Source organism: Carassius auratus, chromosome 47 (assembly GCF_003368295.1).
Source record: "Carassius auratus strain Wakin chromosome 47, ASM336829v1, whole genome shotgun sequence".
Classification (NCBI taxonomy): domain Eukaryota; kingdom Metazoa; phylum Chordata; class Actinopteri; order Cypriniformes; family Cyprinidae; genus Carassius; species Carassius auratus.
In genome coordinates this window covers 5,009,538-5,029,769 of record NC_039289.1, presented here as the reverse complement: position 1 = coordinate 5,029,769, position 20,232 = coordinate 5,009,538, and the positions used below count along the sequence as shown (strand labels likewise).

Below are 20,232 nucleotides of genomic sequence, written 5' to 3'. Positions count from 1 at the left end.
AGATATACATACAATAAACAAAATCAAGATCAAGAGGTAATGAAATATTTCTCTGTATTATAATTTATATTGTATATTTTTGTGTAATGCATTATTATTTTTGTATTATTTTATAAATTTATGATTTATATTTTATGACAATGTTAATAATGTCGCCAAATGAAAGAAAAAAAAAGAATAACAATAATATATTCATATTTAAATACATAATATTTTATAATTAATATATTGGTTATATTAAAATCTGAATATAATTTAATAGAATAGAATATTTATTTGTATTGTCACTTTTATTTTTATTGCAGTATATATTATAATTTTTTTATATATTTTTTACAATTATGCTTAAAGTGAAAAGTATAAAATTCATATATATGTGTGTGTGTGTGTGTGTGAATTTTATATTTTTCATTTGTAAATATAAATATAAAACAAATATTAATATATACTGATATAAGAATAACATTATTTATAAAAAAAAAAAAAAACATTATTATTTATTATAAAATCACATTAAGAGCTCAGGAAGTCATTTGGTTGAATTTTGTGTCTGTTTCGAGCAATCTTAGACTTGTACTGACACCTGCTGTTGTGGTTTAAATGTTTAAGTTTGAGGTTGCAATTTCTGCCAGAAATTTGCAGGCATTTTTGTCACCCTTGGTTCATTTATTTTCCAGCAAAAAGTGTGTGATACTTTGTGGGTTACTGAGCGTAAATGCATAGTTTTTAGCTGATTATTCTAAAAAATTTTAATATATTTTTCTAATTTTAGAAATATAGAAATAGCCTTCTTCATTCATTTTTTTCTAGTGATGAAGTTAGATATGCACCTTTAACATTCAATATGCACATCCTAGTAAAAATTCTGCACTGAAATCTAAACAAATGTTCATCAGAAGAGGATAAATAGGCCTACACTTCAGGCAGCATCTGTGACTGGAACTCAAAGCTGTCTGCTGTCACTTCCATATCTGCAGGTATTACATAGTGCACTGCTTTCTGCTCCAGATCCTTCTGGGTAAAGCGTCCTTTGATAGAGGCGCATTTTCAAGGTAACTGAAGTGTGGAGGCCTTGTGATGGTGAACTCCAGTGTGTCATTGGGACTGTCTGGATCTGAAGCTTTCAGCTCTTTGGAGGTGATGCAGATGCCCTGTTTGCCTTCCAGAGGGTTCTCCACAATCGCTTTGTTTATAATACTGGGTGGAATCTTGTGCAGTGTCTCTATCTGTGAAGATATAAATGATGGCACAGTTCAGTCAAATCTACAGAGAGTGAACAGCAAAACTGCATTCATGCTGAAATACCACTAGAGGGAAGCATTACATACCAATAACTGGGAAAGCATTCATTTCATTTCATTCATCAAAAATAAATAAATAAAGTGCCTTGACAATGAGGGCCTTTACATTTTATTTAGCTGTCGCCTAGCTGTCACTTTTCATTACAATAAATATTTTTCAGGTTTATTTTTAAGTTATTATATTTATATATATATATATATATATATATATATATATATATATATATATATATATATATATATATATATATATATATTTATATATATATATATATATATATATATATATATATATATATATATATATATATATATATAGATAGATAGATAGATAGATAGATAGATAGATAGATAGATAGATAGATAGATAGATAGATATTTCAGGTGTATTTACCTTTTCCCTAATCTTTCCTTGTTTAAAAATGCATTAATGCAGAATAAAAAAAAAAAAAAATCGGTGTTTTGATTGTTTTTTTTACATTTTTGTTTTAAATAAAATATTATTATAAATTAAATAGTGTATAAATTATTATACTCCAATTAATATTTATCAGGTTAATTTTACATTTAATTATAAATGTAACTTCTTTACCATTATTTTCAGGAAAAAGAACCCACCTTTTTTTAAGCTCTTCAGCTGAATTTAAAAAGCAAAATGTTTATTTAGGAAAGAATAAGAAAACATAGCTAAACAATATAAAACCAACTTATGCCCACAAATATTTTAATTAATAAATTGCTTACATTTAGAACATTTAACCACGTATGACAACTCTTTTGTGTTTTGATATTCATTAAAAATATACCCTTTTTTGGGACAATTAAAATATTAATTTAAAGCTCACCATGTGTTCACTTGTTGAAAAATACACCTTTACATTTAAATAAAATATATATGACAATTATGAAATTTTAGTGTAGAATTTTTTTTAATATAAACCACTGCTTTTAAAAACATTTTTGACTCAAGTTAGCAATGCGTATCTTCAGCCAAGTGACGGTGTGCGCGCTCCCGCGTGGTGCATACAAAGTTTTCGGCTGATTCACCAGTTTTGGCGGGAGCGGTTTTTTCTCTCAGCAGCACAGGGCTCGTTTGCCGCTTCGCTGACCGCGTCAGTGGAATATTAAATTGTGTCTCAGGCCTCGAGAGAGCGACGCTATGACATAGTGAATGGCACCGAACCTGCAGGAGCACCTGGCCAGCAAAGCCTCTTCGTTAACATGCAATTCAACCGGGAGCGCTTTGTTAACTCGTGGCTGTCCTGCTGTGCTCAGTGGTTTGTATGAAAGTCGTTTATTTGACAGTTGTGTTAACTAGGCTAAACCAAATAAAACATTTTCCTCAGAAAATATCAGTATATATATATATGTATATGTATACATACACACACACACACACACACACACACACACACACACACACACACAAACACACATGCATATATACATACATATATACATATATAAAATATATGTATGTATATGTGCATGTGTGTGTGTATATATACTGTATATATATTTGTGTTTTTTTTTTGTGTGTTTTTTTTTGGCGAGTAAAATGGACCAAAAAATATGGAAGACTCATCCTGCACTACACAGATTTGTGTGTCCCCTTAATACCACCTGCAATCAGTGGCGGCTCCAGACAATTTTGATTGGGGGGGCAATGGGGGGTCCTGGTCTTTTCAAGGGGGGTCTCATGAAAACCAACAAAAAATACAGTGGACATGGCTAATAACTGCATATTACTGCTACTAAACAACAAAAACACCTTTGCAATGTAAACAAATGACAGGCTACATTTGTTATTCATATCCTTCACACTGCACTTTCATGTCAGGTATATTATGCATTTTTATTGACATTGATATTTTTACATTTATTTCCAGATAGATATTTTTGAGTTTACAGGCTAAAGTGGTCTTGCTGTTGTAAACACTGTTGCTATTGTAGAAAAAATATTTGCATCACATTTAAAATATAATTATATTTTAATTCATTTCTGAATTGTTTTTATTTTTATAATGATAATTCAGAGAATGAGAAAATCTGAATAAGCCTTACCAGTGTTGTGATAATTATATTTACGTGTTAAAAATAAATAAGTACTGTAATATAATAAAAGTTTATTCAAATAACAAAAAAGACCAGACCCCTCGATGCCTGTGAAACTTTCTTCCCTCAAACAGCACGCTAGTGTTACTTTTACACAGGCTACACAATATAGCAATACAGCAATATAAACAACGTATCTGCATGTTCTCACATTACATCGTTCTTGTAAAATAATAATAAGTAAATAAACATCAAAATCACTTCACTTAGAATGAAACACCACTTACCAGCTGCCACGATGTTGAAAATATCCTCTAGCAATTAAAAAATGCGCGTGCAGCATGAGGAATCTTCCCGGTTGGATGAGGTCGTAGTCAGGTGAACGGTCATCATGTTGGTCATTTTATTTACGGCTAAATTATTATTAATAAATTGTACTAATATTATGATTGGGCGTGGGCAGGCATTCACAAATGTTTATGTTATTACAAAAAAAATTTGAGGAAATTTTGCTTTGACAAAAGGGCACTTAAGGGGCAAAGGAGCAGGTGCTCAAGTGAACCGGTTCTTTCGGACAATTCGATCAAATAAACCAGCTGAAAAAAAATGGTTCACCGGTTCTTTTGCGCTCGATGTAATGCCGTCATTGGCGATGATTGCCCTTCATTCAAGCCTTTGGTTTAGAAGGAAGAGGCTGGGGGGTCAAATGGGGGGGGTCAAGGCATTTTTTGGCAGGGTCTTGAGACCCCCCGGCGCCGCCGGTGCCTGCAATCACTGGTATTTTTGAAGTAAACTATGTAAACCATGTTACATTTTTGTAAGGGTTGTAGTTAAAATCTGTGTATGAATTAGTAATTCTGTAGGCATGTTGTACTTGTAAGTGTAACTACTTATATTTTATGGTAATTCCCCACTTTATATTGATTGTGAGTGAATGTTCTCAAATCATAATCAGACTACCTGTATGGTAAAAACGGCAGATTCTCTCTTCAGCTGTCTGTACTCCAGATAACCTGTGTTAGTTCCATCAGTAGGCTGAAAGGTGAACCTGTCGATCCTGGCCCGTCCGTTCACATGATGGTAAGCTAGATCCATATTGCTGATGTCCAGTTGCGTGAAACAAAGCTTAGAGATGGATAATCTTTTCAAGAGCCACTTTCCGTATTGTGGGCTTTAAATAACGATGTAGGTGAGATTCTCCAGAGCTGTGTCTGGATCAGTCAGTTGTAGGTCATCAGTGGAAAAGCTCTTTGCTGATAATCAGGGTTAGTGGTATACGGTCACTGTGTTCGCCAGTGAAATGAAATGGTAACGCTTCTGGACCTTACACTGTTTGTAATGGCAAAGCTGCATGAAAGCACATATTTTGAGTTAGAAGAGGTTATGGGAAGAATTTCTTATATATATATGTGAACACCGTTCACTGCCTTGTATAAAGCGGTAGAAAAAATTCTGACATTCACATTTGCCAATTAGTGACCATCAAGTAAATAATGAAAATGACTTGGCAATAATAGTATTGATAGTTTTTTTTGGGGCATATTACAATCACTATTATTATTAATTACAATAAAGTATTTTTATTACCAAATTTCATTTATCTTGTATTTCATTATTTCATTTATCTTTCATCACATTGCTTTTAGTGCAGTTTTCACTCAGGCCTCACACCTTTTAAAAATCATTATAATACACGGCCTCTCATGCCATATCACTTTATTCTAAAGTCTTGTCAGTTTTACAGCATTTTCTGAGCTGCTGTCCTCACCCAACACCATTGATGCGTTGGAGCAGAAAGATGGGACAAGGAGGGGTGTAAGTCGAGCCGAGTCCGTATTCTACCCTCTGCCAAGGCAATCTGCCTCCAAACACATATTGCCCTGAAGCTGATAATTGCCAGCCATGGTAAACAACACGACTGCCACCTCGCACTAGACTTGCAACCAAACACGCAGGTCCACTCTCACAGCCAAACTGGTGCAACATCTGGCATTGCCATTGTCCCATATTTGCTTGGTAATTGTGCCCAGGGACTCCTGTCTCTGACTACATCTTTTAGAGCCATATAACCAATGCCAGGCCGAGTCATTACTCTCTTAATAATGGCTATTTATCATCAGCTGTCAAGGCAGAGCAGAGGGAGACACAAGGCTCTTGGAAAAAACTGTCTCCCTGTTTCTTTTGGCCCCCACTGTCGGCCTGGAGTTTGACACACAGGTGTTTGCTCAGGTGTCTCTCCTGATCAGGGAGACCGGCTGTCGCAACCTGCCTCTTTTGCCTCACGTTAACACAAATACAAGCTATGAAGACACAAAAGGTGTTTCACACTATGAATCTATTAGATGTTATAACCAAGTTTTATCCCAATCTCTCGTGAATGTGTCGGAATTGCTAATTGAAAATACTCTGGTCCCACATGACTGACACTGTAGTGTCCATGTGCTTTGATTGGACCCCATGTTGTGCTGACTGAACACATTGGCCACTCACCCCTCATCAAGCTTGGCTCAGGAAGGTTTGTTTATTCCCAGATGACCCAACGATGAAACCAAGCCAGATTTTTGGGTGTCAAAGATTCACACAAGAAAGGCAGCACAGGTCAGCTCAACTGTACGCCCTGACTGAAGTCAGTCTGCTGCCAAATTGGCTGTAAATTCCATGCAAAGAATGCAAAAATTCTCCTTTTCATTTTGCCTGTCTCTTGTTACTTGCGTACATAATTTTCATGTTGTCATGAGTGTGGCATACCCGGTTTGCAGCCACATCCATTTGGGAGAAGGAAAGCACTGGAGCCCCTGGACTTTGGACCATGTGTAGGTGACCATGTTCAGGTTGGACTGATACAGTGTATATGAGCTCATCTGGTTCGCTTCCACTGTCTGTGGCCATCAGAATGTCACTGGTCAGAAAGACTCTCTTTCCCTCCATCAGGGTCACAGGTTTAGTTATTAGAGTGATTTCACCTGTATGTGGCAAGTAGGTCAATTGGATTTCAGAGGCTGCTACATGAATATATTTAAAGCTATGAAGAATGTAAACATGTTACATATAAAGAAAGTTATGTGCAAGTAAGCCTATTGATGTTCTATGAGATTTGTTTGTGACAGCTGGGACAGTGTTGGGATCTAGGGCCGGGGCTACAGATGTTTGGCCCCGGCTCTGTTAATAATTCAAGCTGGGCATTTAAAGGTGGCATCCTTTGTAGCAGAACATTCTCACCTCTGTTCCTCCAGGATAAGCCAGAATGAAGCCAAGAAGACAATGGCTGCCATGCTTCAATGTTCACCCAACTGGCAAAGTCATTTTGGCCAGAGGGAAAGCCATTGTTTTTAATTATACATGTACAGATTTAATCTGTCAACAAAGCTGTTTTTCTACGACTTTGATTGAGGGAAAAACAAAAGCAGCGATCACTCAGACACTAAATACAAATTGGTCTGTCACTGTGTCAGTGCTATAATGTCATTGGACAAATTCTTACCGTTTTGAACAGCGCGGACAGAGATGAAGAAACTCTGTGAAGGTATTGTGTTTTCCCCATCACTGAAAAACAAAGTGAAACCTGTCATGGCCTTTGAAACTGCTAACTGTAGTGTGAGTGTACCATAGGCGATTTATCTTCACATCCTCCCGGGTGAAATTCTGACCTGGGGCCCGTTTCACTAAGGAGGTTCAACCAACTCTGAGTTTAAACTTGAACACTGAGTTGACTTACCCTGAGATAGGAAACTCTGAGTTTTCGGTTACAGAACAGCTGAAATGAGTTGGTTTAATCAAATCTAAATTGACTGACTCTGAGTTAAGCGCGTGCACCACAACTAGAAAAAGCCATTATCAATGGAGCACCAATATTACGATTCATCATGGCAACAGCTCCCGGCAAAAAGCTGTCTACATACTTCAGACTAAATACAAATGTTATTCTTATCAGTGTTATAATATCACAGGTGAAAACTGGCAGAACGTTTGATTAATGAACTAGTAGCTAATCATTTTATGGCATGTCATTGGGCAAAAAATATATCTAAAATAATAATATTAATAATAATATTTTAAGTGGAATTTTCTTATTTTACAAATGATCTCCGATAGAGTAAGAAAAATAAGGGAGTGTCTATTTACACTAAGTGAAATTAACATTTCTTAGCGATAAATCCTATCTACAGTAGGCTAAGTGCAAGTAGCTCTAGATGCTATTTACAGAAAAAATGTAGGGTGAAAATTGTGATCTATTCTATTTACCATGTAAAAGTAGCAGTTCTTTGCAACAGTCTAAGTGTAAATAATAATTAGATTCTAGTTATCCTTTATACTGGCAGATACATATTAGGCCCATTTGCACCTCAGTATTGTTATACATTAACAGGATGTAATAATAACAGATTGTAAATGATTATATTTATCACAATTATAAATAGTTGTATCATTATTAAACACTTGTTTGGCACTTTACTTCCACTTTTAGAACATTTTATTCATTTTTATTGAAAATAAATTCTAATGTGACATGTGATGGGAAAAGTGAGAAGAACGAGTTCGGCAAAAGCCGGACTCTAACCCAATCAATCGCATTACAAGCTAGTTTCCCTCATTTCAGGCTTAACATACATAGTTTTCACTTAACCTCCTTTGTGAAATGGGCCCCTGAACACCTAGCACAGAGAACCTTTGTTTTGTCCAGGTGACTTGAAAGTCTGGTAGTTAGTGATCTTCAGTCATTTATTTCCTTGTCATAAATATTCCTCTGTAATCATTTACAAAGTCTGCAAGTGTGTAATACTCTTTGCTTCAAAATCTGTTCATATTTAAAAAGTTGTGTAGTTTATTCCAGCCTTAAGTAAAAATGTACTCTCTTCTCCAGGGCCTTGACCACAATGCCTGCATTTCTGATAACAAAGATTGAGAATCTTTGGACACTAAAGGTACTGGTGCCAAGTCTGCATGCTAAGATGTAGAATCCTAAATAAATAAATACACAAACAGCTGCTTTTAGAAGGAAGGAACACAAGCAGGACCAGCCTGTTATCTTAACCCATAAGGACTTTAAAACAAGGAAGCAGGCATCTGCCAAAAAGACGCATTACTTCTGCTGTTGTGGAGTTTACATGCACAGTCTTAGATCTTGGTGATTTTGGAGGAAGAGGATGGAATAGACATTAGCAATTTACTCAAGGATGTAACTTAATTCCCAGTTACTCAGTCAGGGAGACACAGATGTGCAGTACAGGTTGTTTTGACCCCTCTTCTCTAAACCCTATCCAGTATCGGGCTCCCTCTTCTGTTCCTGTCCAGCCTCCGTCACTAAAATGCCTCCCCCATTCCCGCTTTCATCTGCCTTTTTGGCTCTGAGTTTGTCCCAGGGCGTCCTCACTTTAGTAGCCATGGCTTTTTATCATTGACTGCTATGATGTGGACACACGCAGTCCCCTGGACTGTGTGCCCACCATCTGTCAACTGTACGGTGAAAGTGTCCTTGGGGGTTTCTGTGTTGTCGTGCATATACATGATCTTCATTCCTATGGATCAGCACGAGAGAGAAAAATCTAAGAATATTGTTGTGGATAAAGCATTTAGTGATATTTAGGATAAAACAGTCATTAGCTAATTGATTTCTGGTAGCCTTGGACTGATATAACTGGTTTTACCACTACTACCAAGAAGGACCCCAGTGAACATGTTCATTTTGTCAGTGACCTGATCACCCTTGTTTCTTTTGCGCTTTATCACTTGTTAACAAGCAAAGCTGTGCAGTCACCAAAGTACATCATGCACAGTAACTTAATTTCACAGAGAGCAATTGGAAAGATTTGCAGATGAAGCAGAAGCACACAGTCACTCTGTGACCTCTGTCTCCTGCAAAATCTGTTCTATAAGCCTGGATACCCACAGTGATGGCACTGATGGGCGGCTGGACCAGAGAACAGACTCTGTTCTCACAGCCATCCTCAACAAGCAGATAGTGGTACCCCGGAAGTCAGGTGGCAAAAGTTTGTGGTACTACTGATCACATGGATTCAAAAGTTTACCATGTTGTATCTCCTGTAAAGTGAAAAACTGGATTGCTAAGGTTCGTTGGAAGAGTTCAGGGTTCATGTTTTTGTAGCGATTCATCTTGAGACTATATATGCCATTGAGCAGTGTGCCATGGGCTGGGGGAACCAGGATGGTCATGGTAAGAGTATCTGCTGGAATATCAACACCCACTGCATTTAGAATATTAGGACTGAGGTCTTTCATCGCTCCCTACATGACCTATCGCAAGGTGCAGGGTGCAGATAATAGCTAGGCAAAAATTTGCTTATTGGATAATTTTGTCTCCAAAAAGTATATCTTACTGTAAAGTTGTTAAATGGCAATGATCTCATCATTGGTAGGGTTGATGATTATGTAGAAGGGCAATGGTGATGATTGCTGAATCCCATCACTGACAGTGATGGTAAAGTAGTGTGATTTATTTATACAACTAGCGATCTGAAAGACAAGGACTTATAATGGGACATTTAAACAGGACACACAAAAGATAAATCTTGATTCTGCCAAGTAGGACATGTTCTTGAATTTTAGGGATATTTAGGTATAGCGGCTCAGGGCTAATATTGTAATTCTGTTTCTTAATCCCTTAAATGGTATATTTGTTTTGTATATGGCAATTTTAATTTTTTGGTAAAATATCCTAAGTGTATATAAATGAGGTAACTTTTTAGCTTTAGGGTTAGAAGACAATGTTTGTTTGACAGGAACATTGTTCCAGGACCAACAATATATGTTTATCCAAAAACACATCCTACTTGGCATAGTCACAATACTTAGGTATGTTTCCAGGAATACTATTGACCCACTCGGAGTCCAGCATTGCTTTTTTCAAAGCCAGGGGATGGAGGGTGTTCTGACGCATAAATAGCATAACTAGTAGTAGTAATATTTGCATTAATCATAGAGATGTAATTTTTAGAGAGCTAAATGTGACTTTACAGAAGCATGCTTATATTTTCCTTCTCTAGAGTGCATCCGATTATTTTTCTTCTACTCCCTCTCATTTACAGGCAGTTCCCCTTGCTCCCCTCTTTCCTCACGCCTGCTATGCCACCCCACTAACAGTTCCTCTCTTTCCCTGTTCGGCTCTCGGCCAGCCCGCTGCCACCTGGGTGTTGATAAAGCCATCATGCCAATGCTTACTGGCATCTGCTTCCATTTACTGCACTGATAAATAATGAATGGAGAATGGGCACTGATGAGGTTGTGCTTGGATAGAGCTCTGAAACAAGGGGAGGAATTAATGACCACCAGTCTGGAGTAAAAGTGATAAAACTCGTCCAGTAGCAAGGCAAGAGCTGGATTTCCCTCATTTTCCTGTACTTAAAACTCTTATCCCAGCCCGTCTTTATTCAATGCAAATAAATTAAATGACTACTTTTCCTCATAAACCAATCCAGATCTGCTACATGGTGGCAACATTGGAGAATCCTTTTTTTCTGATAGGGATTATCCGAATTAGGAGATTATAATTGTGATTGAATGAGAAAAGGAATAGAAGACAAAATGGATGCGTTATCTTTTCCAAATGTGGGCCAGTCCATTGTCTTCTCCTCTATGTCCCTATTGTCCAGTTGTTCTCACAGAAAGATGTATGTCTTTCTATTGCGCTTTTTTGCCACACATGCTCTGCTCTCTCTATAATCCCAACCAGGTGTGTGTATGTCTGTTGACACCCATACACCGATGACAAGCATGCTAGGATTTTCTGTGGACGTCCCACCGGCATCTAGCTGCCGTCTTCTGCTCATTGTCTTGCTCTGGTCACTGTCCTTTATTGATAACTGCAATGGTTCTGGCATTAACAGTGAAATCCCCATCCTGGCAAGTCGTCTCTAATACCCTGCTTCGAAACATCCGTTCAGGGGAACGAAACGCTTGCATAAGCCACGCTCCCAGAGCTGGGTATGCAAGACTGCGATTAAGTGATTCATTTACCAAGCTGCAGTCCATCACCTGCCTCGAAAATTCCTAGTTGCTTTATTGCTCGATTTAAGCGGATTGTCATGACAGTGAATTAATTATACCTTAACCAAATGCTCTGGTGATTTAATCTGGATGAGAGAGCATCTTTTAATCCATTCGGTCTATCAACATAATGCAGAATCAGTGTTCGAAATGTCTTTTGTCCCCTAAGAGATTTGCTACTGTCCCTGTGGTAGATGTTTACCCAGCGTTACAGTTGAGACCTGGTTGTTGACAGGCATCACAGTGATGATGAGGTCATAGACCGGAAGCGTGCCATGCAGGGGGACGGGTGGGGGAGAGCATCCTCCTGGCAGCACCCATCTATTGTTCCAGCCTCTCCACAATGAGACTGGCAGTGTCTGAGACAGGATCTTCACTTTGAAGCCTGTCTGTTGCATACATCCTTCTTCTACACCAGACATTTTTTGTTACCATAATAGCCAATATTACTTGTTTCTTTTAATTGTGCATGCTCATTTCTCCATTTGTACATTTAGATTACATTTGCCATAATCTATTGCTCACTTAATAATAGTTTATCTTTAAAAGTTAAACTAAGTTATATAAGATTAAATAACATATAATGCAAATAATAAAATAATGCGATACAAGATAAAAATATAAAAAAAGTATTTTTTACTTAAAAACATATTAACCCTCTCAGGCTCAAATTAAGTTTTAGTAACTTAGTAAATTTAGTAACCTATAGTAAAATTTTAGTACTCCAGATTCATAAAATATGTATCTGGAGTAATAAGGTTTTTAGTTACTTTACTGTTGCAAATCTGCAACGCCTGCCTTGAGAGGGTTAATGTGCTATTCCATTAAGAAACTACCACCACCTTCCTCGACCCGCAACAAGTTGGTGAGCATCTATGAAAGAAGGTTTGGGAAATTAAATTAAATAAATAATCGAATCCAAACTTTTGGTACCCTGTTGGATCATTTCTTGATAGCCAAATAAAATCTCACTTCTGGGGCCTGGTTGTTAACAGGTATGACTGTGATGTTGAAGGTAAGACCCGTGAGAACAACGCCTTGCTAGTCACTCACAGAAAACACAAACTGCACAAAGAGAGGCTCAGGGCCAGTGTCCTGTACTCACTTTTTGGTGATTCACTGCATGCTGTGGAAGACAAAAAATACAATATCTAACTGAAGTGTGTAAAAAATGTGTGTGTGTAAAAAAAATCTATTATATTATATTATATTATATTATATTATATTATATTATATTATATTATATTATATATAAAATAAAAATAAATTAATAAAAATTGTTATAGCAAGGAAATGCATACCTGGTGTTTCTCGGGCAAAAGCAGGCATGAATGTTCACTTACATAAGGTCAGTATCTGAATGCTCTGAGTGATGTAAACAACCTCGGTTTGTTTCACCATGATGGAGCGAACCATACCGGAAACTTCCTCAGGCAACTGCTCCTTCACTGGAGACACATGGATCACCACAGTCTATGGATGAAGAGGTACGGAAATAATATTTTGGTTAGGAGTAATCACACTGAAAAGGAATTCATAATGAAAACAGAGAAAAATGTACGTGTCTGTCCGATAGATTCGGAGGCTGGTGGACATCTGAGAGGATGAAATCAAACAAGTCCTCAAACACTTCCTCCTCTGAGTGCTTGTAGTAGATTAGACCTTGAAACAGGTCCGTCTACAGGAAGCTCTTCACTGGGACACCTTGTTGACAAGACACCATATAACGTAAGGCACTTCAGATGAGTTAAAAATCTTTAAGAAATATAACCTACTAAATTCAACCGACCTGGTTCATGTGGAGAGGACGTCTTTACCAGATCTCCTGCTCTGGGAAAAGTAATCAGCTGATACTGAATGTAGTCATCGCTGGAGTCCAAGTCTAAAGTCATCAGCATGTACTCCTCCACCCTAACTGTGCCACCTTCCTGAACCTCAAAATCCACGTCATTGATAAGAAAAGAAGGGGTGTCGTTTTTTGGAAGAACGTAGATGGGGAATTTGTGTCTAATGCTGTTGCATCCATCTGTGATTTGGAAGACAATGTAATCCCTCATGCCATTCCAAACATAAAAAAAGAGTTTTTTAGTCCATAGATTTAAATCATTGGGGCCCAATATTGTTGTTTTGGACCCAACTGACATTCATTGGGTGAATGATCCCTTTAAGTCAAGTAGTCAAAATAATGTGATAGCATTTTCACACCCATCTATGCTATCATTTTCAATATCATTCATTGGCTCAATGCAATTGTGAAAAATAAGTTTTGTTTTTCGCCTGAAGGCACAAACGTTGGCTCTGGCTTCTTCCCACTACGGAAAAAGAAAATAAAGATGGCGTCCTTCCCAGGCAATGGCTGCTGCCCACCGTGAAGCTGAGCTTCTCCTGCTTGCCAGGGAGGCAGAAAGGCAAGGTCACCAGACAGATTGAATGATGACTGGTTGCACAGCAAACCTAATTAGCAACTTTTTCAGGTGGAAATGGCCACAAGTCCAATGCAGAAACAAGTTAGTAATTGGGCCCAAAGGTGGCTGTGGGCAACAGGCCCAAAAAAAAAGTCTCCATATAGATACTCAACAGAAGAGGACATTGGGCGGCAGCTTTCCATTTGGCCGAAGGCTGACTGAGGACTATCCCAAGGGTCGGAGAGCCTGAGTTTGAGGTCTACGTGAGCAATTCCCAATCCCAATCTAGGTTCTCAAGAGAGACCGGTCCATTCTGGACCACAACTTGCTGTTTAGCTCAATCATCCAGTAGTAAAATGAGGTGCTTTTGAAGCGGATTTGGTGCCAACATTATGGGATGAATCTGCTCTCAACAAGAGGGATCACAAAGTGACACATCATCCTCAAAAACGTAAACACCAATTAAATGAAGGTTTTGGCTTAAAGCAGGAGCTGTTGTTTGAGTAGGCTGGAGGCTTCTGCTGATCAGGTGGTGTTCTGTCAGAAAATGAGACAAGGAACGGGGCCATGGGCCTGGAAATCCTCCAAACCAGGAAACACAAAAACAACCTTCCGCAGCTTCCATGGGAGAATGCATGCAGCAGAACATCCCATTCAGTCCCTGAAATAACAATTCTGCCTTGCCTTTAAAAAAATTTTTTTGTCATCATTTGATTTACCTCATGTTATTCCAAATATGTTTTACTGTCGTTTTGGGTGAACTATCCCATTCATTTCCTACTTTGGAATATTCCAATGGATAAAACTTTTTAGATAAACACATGATTGTCACCAGTTCTCAAAGCTTGCTAAGATAATCATCTGATGGAAGAGAAATGACCTTGTGTTGGACATCTGGCAATAAAAAACGCCATGAACCTTTCCAATCTGCTACTTTTAGGGTCTTTGCAAACAAAAGTCAGCTGGAGTGGCTCTAAAGACATCTTTGGTCGATGCCTCCTGGCAAAGTGTCGCCAAAGCATTTTGCACCTGATTAGCAAACCCATGCAGGCCACCCGGCATATTTTTCAAGAATGATGCCCACATTAAGGATGGTTATCACATGGATGGAGAAGGAATAAAAGAGTGGGTTTCACTTTATGAGACTGTGACACATTAGTGGAGAAAGGTCATGGAAATTACATTTGGATTGGTTTCTACTTTCAGAGAGGTGACTGATTAGAATCCTTTACCTCTAACACTGAAGTGTCCATTAAGTGGGCCATACATAGCTATATGGCTGACAGCATCTATGTTGTCGTTATCAACAACCTGTAGGTGCTCCCATGTGATTGTTCTGGATTGGCCTTCCAGCAGATCCAACCCTGTACGAATAGAGATGTTTTACCTCAGTCTCACATTTAGAAGATTATCTATTTTAGTTTATCCGCTAACTTACCCATGTTCCATGAGACTCGAGGAGCGTTGGAGTGTGGATAGAGATGTGCATTAAGATAGGAAGACTTGGCACAAATGAGCCATCGATGGCCTGAAACTCCACCTGGACAACAGATGAAGTAAAACAACAAATCAATTATAAAACAAATGGATTAATGTTGACATTATTTTTTATTAAATATGTCACATAATTTTTCTTTCCAAACACTGGTAGGAAGTCACAATAAATACAAATTATTTAATTATTTTCATAGGTAAATACAATAAGCAAAATTTAAATAAAGTGCAAAAAGACCGTGATTTAAATACTTTTGAAATACTTTTAAACATTTATGGTATTTTGAATCTATATTATATACACATTTATAATAATCTTTTCTACAATATGAAACAGTATTATTTTGGTATTATTTACTTACTATTTGAGTATTTATTAATAATAAGAATTAGCTTTAAGTTTAGTTTGAAATTAAGTGATTTTGTTATGTGCTCCCATTTTTATATGAATTTTTCATTCATTTATTCCCGGTTTAGTTTTAGTTCTTCAAATTGTGATCACGATCATTTAGAAAACATTCTAATATTCTGATTTATTATGAGTGTTGGAAACAGTTCTGCTGTCTAATATATTTGATGAATAAAAGGTTCAAAAGAACTGCGTTTATTCAAAATAAAAAGAAATTTCTAATAATATATATTCTAATAATATATTTTCTTTACTATCACTTTTTATCAATTTAACACATCCTTGCTGAATAAAATTATTGATTTTATTTTAAAAAAGAAAGAAAAAAATAAAGTTGGGAACTCATGAATGTGTTATAAAACCTGTGAGAATAAGGATAGTAGGATTTGCATTCAAATTTAATCTTGTTTTGCAATGTTTTATTAGTCTTAAAAAAAACATAACTGAGGATTGAGAAGAATAACATACCTACAGCTGAATCCACAATTGGCCTGTATCCTTCACTGTGTGCAGACTAACAGAACAGTTCAGCCCTCCTCAAACAGCAGACTGCCCCCCTGCTGAAGAAAACCGTTAGCAAAACACTAACAGAGCCTGAAAGACAGATAAAGAGCCGGGGATAAGAACCAAAGACACTAAAATTGTGCCTCTTTGCATTTGCTTCTCGCGCCCTACCTTGAAGCAGAGCAGCAGAACCCAGCAGAGCAACAGAAAAGACATGAAAAATGTGCACACTTGTTCCAAAGGTTTCTACTTCTCACAAACCCAGTTGTTCTTATTTCCAGAAAATGGAAACACCCTCCAAAAAGGAGGTTAGATGAAAAAAAGACTGGTTTATGAGTCGAGGAACTGAAATTAGTAACAGCTTTGAGTAAGTTTTCAATTTTTCTTAGAGGCAACCCTGTTTGCTTTGATATTTTATGGCCTGGGGAACAGAAGTAACCTTAACACAAAGATGTTTGGACAAACTGTAGCACATCCGCACTTACATAATTCACAAATGGCGGGACAAAAGGCATGCCGCTCCCCTGCTGTGCAACTCTGTTCAACCCCAGATGGATAATATGGGCTGGTGACTCTTGTCCACCCCCTCTGCCTCTGCATGGGGGTGAGAAACTAACAATAAATATTTATATTGTAAAATGCATGAAATAAGCATAGAAATGTAATACAGAACAATTCAGAGAGAAAAATAGAAATAATACATTAGAAATAAATTCTGGACATCTTGTAAAACTATTGAAATTATATATGCACTACTGTTCAAAAGTTTGGGCTCAGTGAGATTTATTTTTAATAAATTTATATTTTTATTCAGCAAGGATGCATTAAATTGATCAAAAATGACAGCAAAGACATTCATAATGTTATAAAAAATACATTTCAATGCTGTTCGTTTGAACTTTCTATTCATAAAAGAATTCTGAAAAAAAAAATGATAAAAGTGAAAAAAGAATTATAAGCAGCAATGTTTTCAACATTGATAATGATTAGAAATGTTCAGCAGATTTCTGAAGACTGGAGTATGATGCTGGAAATTCAGCTTTGCATTACGTTAATAACATTTTTAAATATATTCAAATAGAAAACCATTTAAAATGTAAATGTATACATTTTAAAATTGAAAATTATTTCACTATATTATGGTTTTTGCTGTATTTCCAATCAAATAAATGTAGATGTTTATGAGATCCGACAGTGACTGTAGGAGAGCTAACGTTCTCATACATATATCAAAAGTCTCTGGAGAGCTGAAGTGTTATAACACATGCTGTAATGAAAATACAACTTGTTGTCCTGCCCTAGTTTGAGCCCTGCATTTCCTGCTTAATGATGGCACCCCTCACTTGCTGGATTCCTTTGAGTAGGCCTAATTTTTGCTCTTTTTTTTTTTTTTTGGCAGGACAAAATAGTAAACATCCTTTGAGGATTTTAAAATGAAAATTACATATAAAATATGGTGCTTTTCACTATCTAACTCCTTCTCTCTCTTATACAGTAGTGAATGATTAACAGATCTGACGCTGCATGCAGACAGAGCTGATGGCGCCAACACGTCGCTTCTAATTAATCTAGTGCTGCATCTAATCAAGAATGTGTTGAGGCATGTTTAACGAGACCATGACACAAATCGCAGTCACTTGTTTCCAGCTCAGCCCGAGCTGCTGGCTGAAAATACCCTGTCGCCTTGCTTAAAGACAACTTTCAAGGTGTATTATGTCCTTATGTTTAGTTCTTTATCATTTACATTAATAACTAGGTCCACATGGACTCTACAGCAGTGATGTTATTGATAATTTTATTAATTAGTGTAGCTTTTAGTAGCTGAAATACAAAATTGCAAGGAACATGGGACAACTTTTTTGTTTCAAATCTCTAAAGTATTATGTGAGGATATTATTTGGACTTGGTAATAGAAAGTGGACTCGAATATTATTACTGTATAACTAAAAAACAAGCTCTGAATGTGTACTACATCCCTTCACTTTCTGTAGCTTTATTGCAGTATAAGAAACAGCACCTTTATTTTACAATGTCATCTTTGCAAGTATGTTTGACACTGTCACAGAGTTGAGAGGATGCCAGCAACTTGTATACGCTTTAGTTTTAATGGCATTTGAAGTGTCCACTCACTCTTGATGTGTTCTGACTGCTACCCTTTCGCAGTAGCGGCACTGGCCGAGTGCCCACCTTGGCCTTTGGCGTCTGTCATATTTGGGCCTTGACTTTTTGTCTGGTACCAAGTTAATGTAGCTTCTTGACTGTTGATTTGGGAAATGCAAGCCCAGTGAGCCGCAGAAATGTGGTTAGCTTGAGCTGGGAAGTTTACAGACAATTGGCCATTTGTAGACTAGAAAAATCAATGTAAATGGTTTCATACATAACATATGTAAAAATCTCCTGTATTAGCATAATAAAGTGCAGTGATTGAGTTTAAAGCGAGCTTTGATCAACCAAGTACCAACCGTTTCCCAAAAGTTGGCAAAAGAGTATCAGAAAGAACTTTTTAATTAACAGTTAATACTTACATAATCTCTGGAGACTGGGAGGATGCAAATGTTGTTTTAACGCCTTACAGTCACAGGATCAAATAAGGTGATATCCCTCTTTCGTTCAGCTAATCAACAGTAGTAGGACTGGTGATGCTGGCATGGTATCTGACCCTGAAGCCCAATGGCAGCCTTTTCACTGCACTTTGCAAGTTGTGAACAAATGCAGTCTTTGTGTTTTTCCTCACTTCCTTACAGATTGTGTCAAATATTATCGTATTTCTTGTTGGAAACAGATGCGAAAAAGTGAGAGGTGCTTATTAAGACCAAAAAGTTTTAATTTTTAAGTTTACAATGTGTTTCTGCTATGGAAGGGAGGCGAAGGTTAGGATCCAAATGCATTAAAGAAGTTTAATAATGTAAAGGAGTAATCCACAATCGTAGTCAGACAGGCATGAGGTCATACACAAAATCAGTCCAAGCATAGGCATAGTAAGGAGTTCAGAGAAACAGAGCAATCCTGGCTATGAGACTTGAAAACAAGACCAGGTTAGGGTTAGCAAGTGAGCAGTGAGACAAACTGGCTTATATAGGCAGCGATTACAAGATAATTAGGGAAAGGTGTCTTCAGTCAGGTATAAAAAGTCCAGGTAGTGGCTTGTGGGAAATTAAGTCCTTGACACAGTGACAATGACGTAAAGCGGTGGAGCGGAGACACAACATGTGGGGCGATGGAGTGTCAGACCTGTGGATGAGGAACATAAACCATGGTGGAGCCGAACACTACCTTGGCAGAGCTGAAAACCACCAGGGTGGAGCAGAAGACCACCAGGGTGGTGCTGGCAGGCATAGAGTTCAGAGACAACTTCTGCTGTGACAACGCAGGCTGAGGGTTCAGAGACAACTTCCCTGGTCATTACTGGAAAAGGGAAGAATTCAGAAATGGCCTCCTTGGCCATGACAGGACAGACTAAGATATCAGAGATGGGCTCATCAGAGGGCAAGCAGAGAGTTCAAGAACAGCCTTCTTGGCCATGACAGGGTAGACAAGGGATTCAGGAATGGCCACTTTGACAGGACAGGCAGGGAACTCACAGGCTGGGGCCAACATAGGAGTGAGCACTGGAGTGGGCTCTGGAGCAGATTAATGGGCTGGAGCGGGCTTTGGAGCAGATTCATTTACTCAAGTAGGTTATAGATCGGACTCATGGACTGCAGCGGTCTATGTTTCAGACTCATGGACTGGAGTGTGCTCTGGAGTGGATTCATGGGCTGAAGTGGGCTCTGAAGAGGATTAATGGATTTGAGCTGGCTCTGGAATGGACTCATGGACTGAAATTATAATGAATCCGGTGTGAATGGCCCAGACACAAAAAATGGCAACTGGCATTACTGGAAGGCCAGTGGAAGGTGGTACAACCTCTGAAATTGCTGGGCTTGAGAGCGCAGAGATAACCCGGATGCCTGTCACTCGCACCAACATCTGTGGTGGGTCCGCCACACAGGATATCAGTCTCAGTTGCCTGGACACTGTCTTACTAACTACAAGTGCAACAATCATGACGACCACTGGCATG

The 20,232-nt window shown here is 37.8% G+C and overlaps 1 pseudogene; it reads right to left on the bottom strand.

Moving 5' to 3' along the window:
• Window positions 1-912: 912 nt before the first annotated feature.
• Window positions 913-19,984, bottom strand: LOC113064540 (FRAS1-related extracellular matrix protein 1-like; annotated as a pseudogene).
• Window positions 19,985-20,232: the final 248 nt, after the last annotated feature.